Source organism: Periophthalmus magnuspinnatus, chromosome 5 (assembly GCF_009829125.3).
Source record: "Periophthalmus magnuspinnatus isolate fPerMag1 chromosome 5, fPerMag1.2.pri, whole genome shotgun sequence".
NCBI classification, from domain to species: Eukaryota; Metazoa; Chordata; class Actinopteri; order Gobiiformes; family Gobiidae; genus Periophthalmus; species Periophthalmus magnuspinnatus.
The window spans coordinates 26866429-26879999 of record NC_047130.1 but is presented as its reverse complement, the minus strand read 5'-3'; the positions used below and the strand labels follow the sequence as shown (position 1 = coordinate 26879999).

The window sequence follows — 13571 nt, the reverse complement described above, 5'->3', positions numbered from 1 at the left end:
GGTCAGCAATTGGGTGCAATAATCGTTCACTTCTTAGTCACTCTCAGCGGCTGTGAATTAGATTTAGATTATGGAATTGAGCATAGTACCGTATGTTGTTTTGAGGATGTGATAACTGAGTATAATGTATTAATAAATGCTGAAAAAAGATCTAATAAAAAATGAAATAATCAAATAAGAGTTTAGTAATATTTATCTTTAGGTTAGGTATTATTTGTAACGTAAAGATCCACATTCCTGGTGGACAGATATAATTACTGAAGGGATAGCCCTACTCAAAAGCATAAAACAAAACAAAAATAACATCAAAATAGTTGTTTTTGTGAATATCGCCCACCAATGTAAACTACTTCTGACCACATCTTTCATTGGGGCAGACTGGTGGCTCCTCTATCGACTAAACACACACACCACAATTACAAAAATGCATGATAATCTTCCAAGTAGTCACTGAACAGCTTCTTTCTGTATGAAATTAACTTTATGTGATTTAGTACTCTACTTTGAAGGTTTGTTTTGTCATCTAGCTTGGAAAGTAAATGTTTGTGTTGATCTAAATTATGACTGGATGATGCCACCCAAATGCACACAGTAAAGCCCTGAAAGTAATTTTTGCTTTAGGTATATTTCCAGAGCGTTGGAAACAGTAGCAAAACAAGAAGCAGGTTTGAGAGTGTCATGTGGTATGAAGCAATAATGAGCTATGTGATTAAGGACACATATTTACAGGTTTTGTTTACGCACAATGAGAGGTATGCCTTTTGCAATATAGGCTTATCTTGTTTGTTCTAAAGAGGTCACATACCTGCTGTCTTGTTTATACACGTGAGAGACTTTGGTGTGAACAAACGTGTGACAGTGACAGTTGAGTGACTGAAATGTGATCTGCAGAATGTAAACTTATCCCTCGTAATGTGCAGATGAGTTTCCACTAACTAAACCCTTTGTAATTATGTATAACCTACCAATTATAGTCTGACCAATTCAAGATTCAAAAAATATCAATGTTATTTTAAAATGTGTTTTGATGAATGTACTTATTTTATAAATGAGTTTGTCCCTGTTTGCACTGACAGTCTGTCTAAGCAAAGTTCTTAACAGATAAAAAAAAGTGATTTGATTTGAGTTGATTGATTAGACTTTAACCTAAAAACTATGTTAGAATGACACACACATAGTATTGGACTAGGTGTAGTTGTCCAAATAAAAAAAAAAATAGTTAAACAAAATTATAGTTTAATGTTATAACCAGATACATAAGCAAATTGTATATACTGCACTTCCATCGGGTCGAGTCAGTCTATATGTGTACAGTTCTGACTGTATATACACTATGTGTCATTAAAGCATGCACTGTTCACCTTAGCACTAAGTGACGTGCATTCAACTGGATACAGGTCTGTTTAGGTTCTTGGCTGCTTTAGTGATGCAGACCTGGGCAAAGGGCCAAGACATCTGTGATCTCACGTCACTGCATGTGGAGCCTGCTGCTCCTGACATGTTTTACCTCTGTATATTAACTTGTGTATTGTATCATCTATTATTAATTGAACAATTGTGCATAGAATATATTTATGGGCAACTATTTTGTTATCAATAGTAGATTGGTTCTGTTTTCCCCTTAATTGTAACATGGTTTATTACATAATTGACCAAACAATGGTCTCTTTTCAAACAGGTCTAAAATTGCTTGCTATTTTTACACACATTTACAGTAATATCCTTTGGGATTAACCCTGATTTGAGCTGGATAACTCATTCCATTGCTGGTAAGCTCAGATCTGTGTGTTTTTCTGACATTTATAGAAGGGAAAATTTAAGTACCAAATACTCTGAAAGCGAAAGAGAAAGAGAAAATAACCAAGAAAAAAGATTAGATAATTTGAAGATACGGTCTTCAAGATAATGTGAACACCTTATCACAACAAAGTCAGAAGTGCATAAAACCATGAAATATTTACTTTAAGGAACTGTATGCAAGATTTTGACAAAAAATTCTAACAACTGTGTCTGTGTGTCCAGACACGAGGTAAACTTGTTCAAATCAAAAAACATTAGACATGATGACCAAGTTGTTGATGTTATAATTTGGTGTTGTGGTTCTCAAAACATTTATCCAGTCAGACAGGGGAATGAGCCTCACATGAGTCTCTCTTTTGGATGTCAGTTTCAAAGCACAAATCCAGTTAGTTTAAACCTAAAATGACTCTCCCTGATCTCAATCCTCAGGGTCACTACCAGCTAATATGTAAAGTAAAGATCTAAGATATCTAAAGTAAAGAGAAGAAACCTACGGCGCCCTCTTGTGCCTACCAGTGCATACACCACAGTATTAGGGTAAATATTAGATGTATTTACCAAACTCGGACACCAGAGGGCGCTCATAGATTTGTGTAGTCATGCAGACTGTAGACCATTTGGTACCTTGAACCTGAAATGCTTCTTTTCTCATTAACCAGTTTAATTGAATAGGCTTTTTGTCGGATGGAGGAGGGTTATTCAACTTACTGAAAAGCAGTTTACATTTGCTGCTCTTGTTTTTATGATCTGTCTTTATCTGACTAAATTTCACATGATGACCATTATCTACACATATTATAGAGAATCATTCAAACTACACCTAGTTGCTTTAAGATCCCAACTCCTCATCCCCATGCTAACCAACTGACAGTGAGCTGATTATATTTCTGTTATTTGTGTGTAAACCCTGGTTTAACTCCCTCATCTGTCCAGCCCCATGCCTGCAGGCCTACAGCGCACTGAATGGGCACAATGTTATTGTTGGAGGAAGCTTCAAGATTTGGAAGGCCACACTGTCATTTCAGCTCGCACTAAAATAGAAAGCATTCATGGGGAGATGTGAGTGGCTTTTGGGCATGATCTCCAGAAACACAATCGTAATTTAGGTTTTTATTGCTGCTGGCGTCCACTGTGTGTTCTCATCTAACAATAGCAACTTGGATTAGTAAGTAAAGACTTGTTTTATTGTTACCAAAACAGAAAATGATTTTAGGTCCCATGCCCATGTGTAGTCAAATTTTCACAATGGAAACAATGCAGTCATTATCTGATATTTGGCCTTTTTAGTCGATATATCTAATAACTTACTGTTGTGGGAGGTTATCTATGCAATATCGTGTTCTCAAGATATTGTTGGGTTTACATAACATCACAACATCCTAATGACCAGTCATATTAAATGCATATGGGGGGGTGGCAACTAAAATTAATACTGTTAAAATGTAGGAGGTCTAGGGTATAGTTAGAAATAGAAATGATCAGGTTCAACATATACCGTTTGGATATTTTATGGCAAAGTACAATGTAATCAATAGAGAAAACTGGGTCTTGCTTCATTCCTGGGAATTTTCAAAATTTAATACTGTGACCCACCTGAGTTGGGATGGCTGTTATAAATAAAACTGTAACATTGTCCATTATCTACTCACTTGTAGGTCAGTGTAAAATCTGAGGGACTTCTGACGTAGATTTTATGGTCATTTTCAAGCACATTTTCTCTATTTTAGCTCAACAAATGGCAGTATATTTCCTGTTTACTGTTAGTGGGTATCAAATTTGTCAAAAATAAAGACATGGGGCATTTCTTGTATAAAACTGGACAAATCACTGGTTTTGGATAAATCTGCTGGGACAGGGGACAAAACTCAAAACTGGGACTGTCCTGGGTAAATAGGGACATCTGGCCACCCTGAGAATGACATTGTCACATTCTACAGTTTGAAAAACACCAATGCGCCCAAACAATTATTCACTATACTAGACAAAAATAGGCCAAGGAATCATAAAGCACACAGCACAGTGCTGCTTTGATGTTTTCAAGTGTAAGCTCTATAGTGTATTCAATAATAATAATCAGCTATTTCTAAAGAGACTTCAGCTGTGAAAATATAGTTAGCCCAGAATGTCCTGTGTTGAACCCATGAGAATAGCATTTTTGTAGTTTTCTAATAAAAAACCTACTTGATTTGCAAAAACGCTGTGAGGAAGTCAGGTTTTTAGGTCAGGCGATGGCGTAATGTTTCTTGTAGATAAATGCATCGAGTAAAATGTCTATTTGCCTGCGAGAGATAAAAGAGCAGAGAGATTTACGCGCTTTGGAAGGTCTGTATGGCTATTCCACTACAGCCAAAGCACAGAGGCGATAAAGCATATTTTCCATCACTGAGTTTGATGGTGTGTGAGAGTAACCAAATACCAAGGATGACTTACACACAATTATTTTCTCCTTCATCCCTCTCTCTGCACTCATGTTGATGCTGGGCCGTGGTTTGTCAAAATGTCCGCGGAGAAATCTTCATCGTCTCCCGGAGATGGGGCCTCTCCAGACTGTAGAGACTGTTCAGCAGCAGCCTCATCGCTCTGGCCAGACTACACGAGCATCTGTCATCTGCAGACACCACATTTGCATCTCTATGAAGCTCTTAAGCGGTAGGCTACATCTTTGCTTCATGAAAAAGGTTATGCACCAGTTCAATAGACTAAAATGTTGTGAATTGAAAGGGCCCACTGGAAACTTAATGTGTTTTTTCTATAGCACTTTTTGAACCTGTTTCCCCCTAAGAAAAAGTGATTGGTCACATAATGCAATATATAAACAGAACATTACAAAACCATGAAAGCATCCACCCTTTTGCACGTTAGTACAAGATTAAAAGTGCATTCCAAACAATATCTGGAGACTTCTGTTAAGGCTGTGATGTGGTTTGGCTTGGTAGGCCCACGTGTACCTAAAAGGCAAATAATCACAGAGCCTTTTGTATCTCATAAAAACAAAGATTCCTAAAATGTTTTTCAGTCCAGACTTCCCTTTTCTCTATTATATTCTATATCACACTTGGGCTGTGAACAGGAGGAAATTGTTGGCTTGAATGTTAAAGGAACTGTGTGTAGCCTGTGCTCTGAGAAGAACTGAACCTGAGCTGCCACTGCCATAACCTGCATATAGAGGACACATACAAGTGTTGCTCATTTTCAGTTTATAGACAAGCCTCAAATTCACTCACTGAGAGGCAGGGGAAAAGAGAGAAAAAAGATGCTAAGCAACATTGACTTCAATACAGAGTTTTCTGCATAAAGCCTGTGCATGATTGTATTGACGAGACTGTCAGTGCTCCTGCCGCTGTTAAGACCACAGGAGGCAGGTCGATAACCAGCCTCTAAAACACCCGATGGCGAATAGTCAAAGTACACAAGCATAAATACTTAGCTGATAGATGTAAGATCGATCACACTGGAGCTATTACAGCTTGTTAATATGAAGGCCCTGTGGTAAGTTAATGAGTAAATCTGACCACAGAATCACTGCTTATTTGAGGATTAGCCCACCTTCATCCACAGAGACAAAAGTGGTAATTGTTCTTTTAGATAACATTAAAGCTACATGTAACTTTTTATTCAAAAAATAGACTAAAATAAAAACATATTTTTTCATTCTGCTTGTGTTTACTGTACTGGAAAAACATGCGTCCTTACTGTGAGCTTGCATCTCCATAAATATGACTCTTATTTGGCCTCCTCCTGTCTGTTTCCATGGAAATGTTGTTCCTTTGGCTATAATCTTCCACAGTATGGCATAAAATGTATCTAGCTCCATGGATAATGTTTGGAAATATTTTTTTTACCTTCTATTTTTATATGATTTTGCAGGTGACACGCCATCTCCGGAAAGTTAATAAAGTTACTACTAAAGTTACTGTACCTTTAAGTTAAAACCGCTTCAGTCTAATTACCATAACCAAATGGAGATTCAGTATCATTTCCTTTTAAACATTATATTTATGTCCCTTCAAAAACTCCCCTGTATATAAGCTGTAAATAAACCTGAATGACACTAGCCTTACTAATTTACTCTCACACCAAATATTCTTATGTCACTAATGACTGAATGGAAACTAATTTACTTGGACTATTGGCAGCCTATTCTCTTTTATCCTTGAAGGGAGATGGGTCAACCTGTCCGAGAAACAGGTGACCCCCATCAGCACTTATCTCATCTGATCATTCTCAACACGCAAAAGGCTGGATTACTATTTAGTCTTGCACGTCGCTAAAAATGCTGGATATGGACAACCCGTCTCCTAACCTCCTACTGGGACAATGATGCCTGCTTTTTACACTATATCTTGACTTTTTCAAAAACTTAAATGCCAGTGTAACTTTCCATGACAAAAACATGATTATTATTCAGTGTGGTTCCTACATGTCTTCTACCGCACAACAACTGGTTCCTTTTTGCTCAGTGAAAGAATTGGGCCAAGTGCAAATCCATGAAATATGTAAAAGAGGAAAGTCCTAAGCCCCCTCAGTTTGAGCTGTCCCGGGACCGTGGAGATTGAGGTTAAGAGCAGACAAGGGCGAACAAATAGCCATGACCCAAATTCTCTGCTCAAAAGTTTGCAAGAGTTTTAATGAATCCTGTGTGTGCATCAAGACAAATTACAAGCTCAGTATTTAAAATGTGCTTTCTGTTAAGGCTGTGGAATATAATATAACTATCGAATACTGGCAGAAAAAATAAAATATCACTTTGTTAAAGGTGCATTATATAACTTTTTTGATGATGTTAGTGCTTTACCTGGTATGTTCAACAGTTAAACACTAAATCCACTTTTTTCACCACTAAACTGCATACTGTATTTTCTGGAGTATGAGTTGCACCAGCCAAAAAAAAAAGCATAATAATGAAGAAAAAAGTGCAACTTGTAGCCCAGAAAATATGGTATATGGCATTTTAATCACATCTTCTGCTGTTCCTAGTAAATTTTTGGCAACTTTAGAGCAAACTAGGTAAATTTGCAGCTTTCTGGTCCAAAACACCTAAGTTTGTGGTACCTTTTGTGGCCTCTAAAATTTCTAGTAGTTGCTGACATCACATAAGACTGCTCTGATTAAAGCTGGATGTTTCTGATTACAAACACCTGGCAGCTGGGCGGAGTTTGACGTGTAGATACCTGTTAGACCAATCACATTGTTCCTTATACCTCTAGACCCCGCCCCTGCTCCTCTATCACTCTCTTCTTTAGTTCACAGGCACTGCCCAATTTTACGACTCTATTTGAAATATGATTGTGTGTGGAGTTTAGGTGTATTTTTATTGCTTTAAAATATTTTCAGCAGATCTCACCTGCAAATTGGCCTGGTGACGTTACCCGCTAGTCTTCATGATGGATACTGTATGTAGGAAGGTTAAACAAAACATTTAATTTATGTCCTAATGGAAGATAAGAGTGGGATTTAATAAGGTTTCTTCTTCCTACTCCTTTTTCAAGCTTAAATAAGGACAAATTTGTGAAATGTGCATTAAGTGTACTTGATACATGTGCTCAAAATAAATAAATAAATGAAAATGAAATGCTATCCAGGCACAGCAATAAGATATTCAAGGAGACTGGCAGATGGCAGACCCACTTCCATCTAGAGAAGACTTCAAGCCAAGTCAAAGCAAAGGCGACACGCACATTTCAAAAAGGTAATTGCTATAAAAGAAGAAAGCTGTTCAATCATTATTTTCTTTGTTAATAACATATTATTCAACTAGGGTCAAAGTTGATCTTCGTCAACTCATTATTTTATTTAAATTAAAAGGATTTATATGGGATAACTACACACAGAGAAGTTAGTGAGTGAGTATCTAAAGATTTTTTATGTTTTTTTGATAGATTAAACTGTTTCACAAGTTGAATCTGTCTTTATATAAATACATTGTTTGTCTTGATCCATTGACACAGGATTCATTAAAACTCTGAAAACTTCTGAGTAGAGAATTTAGGTCATGGATATTGGTTCACCCTTGTCTGCTATTAACCTCAATCTCCACCGTCGTACTTTTTCAGCATTTTTTTAGCATGAACCCCTGTGCAGTTGTACTATTGTGAGTGCAGTTCGGGTCAGATACATAGATACGTAATAGTTTTGAGAGCTTTTCCCATGGCCCCTTTTTAATTGACAAATAAATCAGCAGGACATGCCATGCGTTGACTACAGCCCTATATACAACTAGTAGTAACTGCAATGTAAACAAAATTTAGATGCACACAGTTACAGCTCCTCAAGTGTCCACTGACAAAACATGCCTTAAAGAGAGAGGAGAGACACGTGAGTGTACGTTGCATTGAATTCAAATGAGACAAAAGAGACAGAGAAATCCCAAGGAGGAATGATCGGATGCGATACATTATAATGAGCAAAATGCATTCTTCCATACAGGTTTCAATAAAGACACAAAGTAATAGTGTCATGTGTGCTTGTTACATTCTCCCAGCACCTTCATGGACAGAAATATAACTGAAAAATGCATTCAAAACTCAAAACGTATGCATAAATGTAAGCTAAAATCCTGTTTTCAAACAGGTTTTAAAATGCTTTGTGACTCTGAAGTGAACAAAAAGAGAAAAGCATTGAAATTTTAATCCTACACTCAACTTTACCACTAATAATCAATAAACCAGTATGGAGTCACCGGTGCACAATCATAACTCAGCTATGTATGAATCTCAAAGGTTGACTCTATAAGTAAGTGTATATTTGGTTTAAAATTCACTGCAGATTGTTTTGTATGTAACTGTCTGGAGGTGGCATGTCGCCTGCACGATTCCATGGCACTAGAAAGTTAAAATCACACGTTGGAACATTGACCTTGGAGTCTTATGCCATACTGTGGAAGATTATGACCAAAGAAACGATATTTCCATGGAAACAAGAAGGAGGAGGTCAGGTTTGTAAAGATGTTTTCAAGAGATGTTTTCAATGTTTTTCAGTGCAACAAAAACAACTCGAATGAAAAAAAAGCATGCTTGTATATTTTTGGCTAAAAAGTTACATATTGCAGCATTGAAAGTCAAAGTCAAGACTCAAACTATTTTATCATTTGTTCCATGCCATCTGCTGTGGACAAGACTGCAGGCTTCCCAAGAGAGGCAAGGACAGCAAATGAAAAAAAAGGATTAGAAAATAAGGTTTTCAAATCAAGCAATTTAACTGGGACATTAAAGGTAATTCCAGTGAATGTTACATGTAAACAAACAAAACAAAACTGGCAAAAATGGAGGTTACCACAATGTTAGTACCCACACACATGTACACACATACATGCACTATTCACTTCACTTCAGCGCTATAATCTATAATTGTGTTTTTAGTGTGTACATAAACCACATGTAATGATCACTATGGAAAATTACATATACAGCCACCGTCGCCCTACAATTCAATAGCAATCATCAAGACCTATATTTACAAACTGAGACAGACATTTAAAGCCTAAAACCCAATTCAAAAACATATAGGGAAGAAATAAAAGGCCTTTATTTCCAGCATGACTTTGGAATCACATATTCTGGGGGGGAGTCTGCTGACAATACACATTGATTTTGCAATAGCACCTGATTTTTTTGGACCTGCCTGCAACCTCCCTCCCAGCTTCTGTTATTGAGCACCTGGCAGAAGGGAGCACACATAACACTTTTCATTTTTTTAAATTTCTAACTTATAAGTCATATATGCAGCTCTGTATCTTACATATTTTACATGCATCGACTTAACATGCTTCATGATCAGTGTAAAAGTACATTTGATTCTAAAATATTTCATTTTGATTAGCATATACCATGATGTAAATTGGACGTGTTGATACTAAAATATGCTGTGAAATTGGTGGGGTAAAAAAAGGGGTAAAAACATTATATTTTTCACATTTTCTAACACTATTCAAGGTGATGATAGGCTTAGACAAGTAATGCGTAAAGATGAATTTGGCTAGACGTGTTCATTGTCCAGATTACATAACGCAGTGAAGAGTGGAGTTACCGTGGGCTCCTGAGGGTCAGACAGCCAGGGGCCACTCTCTCGCTCCAGTACTCCGCCTTTAGCTGCGTCTGTCCGCCGCTGCAGGCTCCTCCTCCGCGTCCAGCCCCGCCTTCTTCAAGGAGAAACTGTGAGCGGCGCTGTGCGGACTCACACGGCACATCACACATTCTCAACAGTAATATTTCCTGACCCGCTGTTTGCTCTAACGGGACAACTTTAACCCTGTGGATATTTGTTTTTACGCACAGCTACTTTTGCGCTTCCAGCTCGACTTTGGAGACCGGTGAGTGCGCACGCTCATAGTTTTGGGGTTGCAGCTTTGAAACTAACGAGGGGCTCTTCTCGTGTGGTGAGGAAAGATCGACAGGCACCAGCAAAGAGAGGCATTCCCGACTCTTGTTCTTTGAGGAGTTGGAACTAGCTCAGTGTAGCGTCTCCAAGCCTCGCCAAGCCTTCATAAACCCGCTCTAAACCCGAGAAAAGCACAGTTTCCGCTGCTGTCGCCTGTCTGCCCTGCATGAACCCACTCTACATCCTCTTGGTGATGTTGCCAGATTTCAAGCGCCGTGGTGTTACACATGGCTTTACAACTGCGAGCTGCTTAAACTGTGGGCTGTAGTTTCATTTGGTCGCGTTTGAATGAGTAGTCCAACCTCTACTTTTCAAATCTTTACACACCCGAGTCCTACCCTTGACAAACTTTGGTGAAGATTGCGCATCCAAACTTGGTGATAGTTCAACAACGACAAGAACACCAAGTTATTTCTGTATTTTGTCGAAATGGCGCACACTATGCGTCTTGGCTGCCAAAAGTAACTACCCATCTAACCCAATTAACCAAGGGCATTCAGTGGTGCGTAAAAGCGGATAAAATCACAACTATTACAGATTAAGTAGCCAAAACCTAAACACTTAAAATGGAGCCATGGAACATTATTTGCCCAGTTCCAGCAATTAGTCCAAACAACTGTACTGGGCAGGGAATTCAACGACTTTATTAGAGGTGTTAGAAAACCCACGTACATATCTGCCCTAATTGGATGTGTTTCATACAACAAACCTCTGCTCCTAATTACTATCAATAGAGCAAGCCATGACTCTGAACTCCCTATGGCAGATGTTCATTTGGTGAAGGTACAGTGCCTCCTCCTGCCCTGCTCCTGTTGTGTGTCTGAATTTTTGATGTGTGAAGCTCTCCCTGGTGCTGCTCCTGCTGCTGTTTGTGGCATGGTGTTGTTAATGAGCTGATTGCCAGATACAACTGACTTAATGCATCGTGTTCACAATAGGATTGATTCATAGAGAAAATACACCGCAAACCATGTGTTATTGTTTACTCCATGTCAGAAATGTATTGGGCAGTAACTACTCAGAAATACAGGAAGGGGGTCATTGTTTTAGTCTGGAGCTATTTCTAGGAGGAATGTTGAATCACTCTTGATGCTACGACTCCAGCACTCACCTCATATACGGACTGACTCTCATAGTTTAAAATGAAATTATCACATCATATTTTTGCAATAATTCAGAAACATCCCTGTAAATCTCATGTGCTGAACAAAAAGTGAAAGAATTGCCAAGCTAAAAAATGTTATATTTGTTTTTCAATTAACAATTAACATGTTTAGTAAGTTTCATTTTCAGTTTTGATGCTCTGAGGCTTCTCCCTGCGCTCCCCATTCACAGTGCCATCACAATACAAGTGGTGCGCATTTCGCTAATGAAACTATTGCACATCACATCTGCTTTGTGAAGTTGTTATGTGTTGTTTTATATCAAGCTCAAATTTGTTGTGTGGGAGACGGGGGCTTGTGGGCTGAGCATTGAAGGGTTTGAATATGGCCCAGGAGAAATTGTAAGATTACTCAGACATGCATTGATGATATAAGAACCCTCTTCAGGCAGGTTTTTGAAGACAGAGCAATGTCATGACATGGTAGAGAGCTCCAAAAAGTTGATTTTGGCATTTAAAGTCACAGAATATAAGTTTTTTGCCAAAGCAATAGACTAAAATGTTGTGAATGAATGCTCTGAAGTATGAATTTAACTGTCCATTTCCACAGAATCATGTGTGTTCTACCTCCAGAGAGTTACATGGACATCTTGGAATTTAACTTTACTTTCAAGTCACAGCTGTGTCTGAAAATGTACTTATTAGCAAAAATCAGTAATGTGTGATTCCAGTTGAACCGTTTTAACCTCATCTCATGTTAAACATAAGGTTTCTGATTCTGGCATGTGATGTTTGAAAGTGAGGCTCATAAAAGAATGCATCTGACCTGATGTCAGTGCTAAAGGCAAGTCTTAGACAAGAGTGGTTTTCATGGTGGTCAACTCACAGGCATCTTGCTGACTGGATATATAATTTAAAGTATGCTTTCATTGTGGCTAATTTCAGCTTTCAAATCTTCCAAAGAATGAATCAGAAGAAACTATAAATATGACACTTGGCCGTCATCATCTTCACTGGGTCTTTCTTCTTGGTATACAAACTAGAGGAAAATGAACTTCCTCATGGCCTGCGATTGGCATAAAGGTACATATAAATCTTCACAAATGACAGCCCGATAAATGACAGATGAAAATAGCAGATGCATTTTTGTTGAAATATTTGAAGCGAGAACAGAATTGTAGACAAAACAGAACCACACTTCAAGTGATTTTGTTTTTCCTTTTCAACAACGACGTGCGGTGGAGATGAAAGTATCTTGCAAACACACATCTGTCATATTTCTGTCTTAGATCCACAAAATATTCTTAAACATTGTTGTTGTGGCCTCATCGTCTTCCCAAATGCATCTTATTTTAGACACATTGCATAGACCCAGTGAACACCAGTGACTGTCATTCAGACAATAAAGGATGATATAGACTGCACTAATAGCAGTCTCTAGAGGAGTCTCCATCATATAGTCTCTGTAGTTTTGTACCCTAACTGATGTTTAATTATCTCGACACAGGGATTTGGCTGTTGCTCATAAAATATTGAAACTTGAATCTCCCAGGGGGCATGTGTTTTCACCGCAGAATTACCAAGAAGCCTGGGTCTGATATCAAAGTTCCACAATGTACACCAATGCCTCTCCACAAACGTCCATAAGTGTTGAATTTTAAATATGTTGTAGCTTAACCTCCTGCTGTTTAAGATGTCTCCTCCGAGCTATCCCCACGACCAGCATGTTGCTTACTATGGAAAAGCGATTATACTAGATCAGCAGTCTGATTACAGTGAGCGGCCCAGTGCTGTCTGCTAATCTATGGTCTTAATACTGAGGCAGGCAAATCTCAGGGCAGCTATCAAAGCTACTTAAACGTCCTCGAACTCCACTGCCCTAGTCCGTTTTTTAGTGAGCTCTATTTTGCATGCTTGAGGTACTCTTGCCACCCTAATTATTGGCTGAAAGGGGCAGACTAGCATTGAAAAGTTTTACAACTTGTAGTATGGTTGGTTATATTATGAGGTTCAAACTGTTGAAGTGCATATCACTCTACAGCCAAACTCCCACAACCTGCACCAATGTAAACATAAATGGCAGGTTGAAGCCATATTGCACTTGTTTCTGCTATATAGTTATAATCAGACACTGTGGATCATATTATGTTATAATTTGGACATTTTAAATTGCAATATTAATCTAAAATGACTAAATAAAGAGCTGCAAAGTTGTCAGCACGTCCTATGGATCGCTGCACATCAGAATAGCAAGTAGCAGATTGTTTATCATTCATTCCAAAATGACTATACG

The 13571-nt window shown here is 38.1% G+C and overlaps 1 protein-coding gene across 1 annotated transcript in view; it reads left to right on the top strand.

Moving 5' to 3' along the window:
* The first annotated feature begins 9943 nt into the window (after positions 1 to 9943).
* ppp1r16b (protein phosphatase 1, regulatory subunit 16B) overlaps positions 9944 to 13571 on the top strand; it is an 85257-nt gene continuing 81629 nt past the window's right edge. Inside the window, exon 1 of the mRNA XM_033967046.2 lies at positions 9944 to 10108. The gene's annotated coding sequence lies outside the window, so the exon portion shown is untranslated. The remainder of the gene's footprint in view (positions 10109 to 13571) is intronic.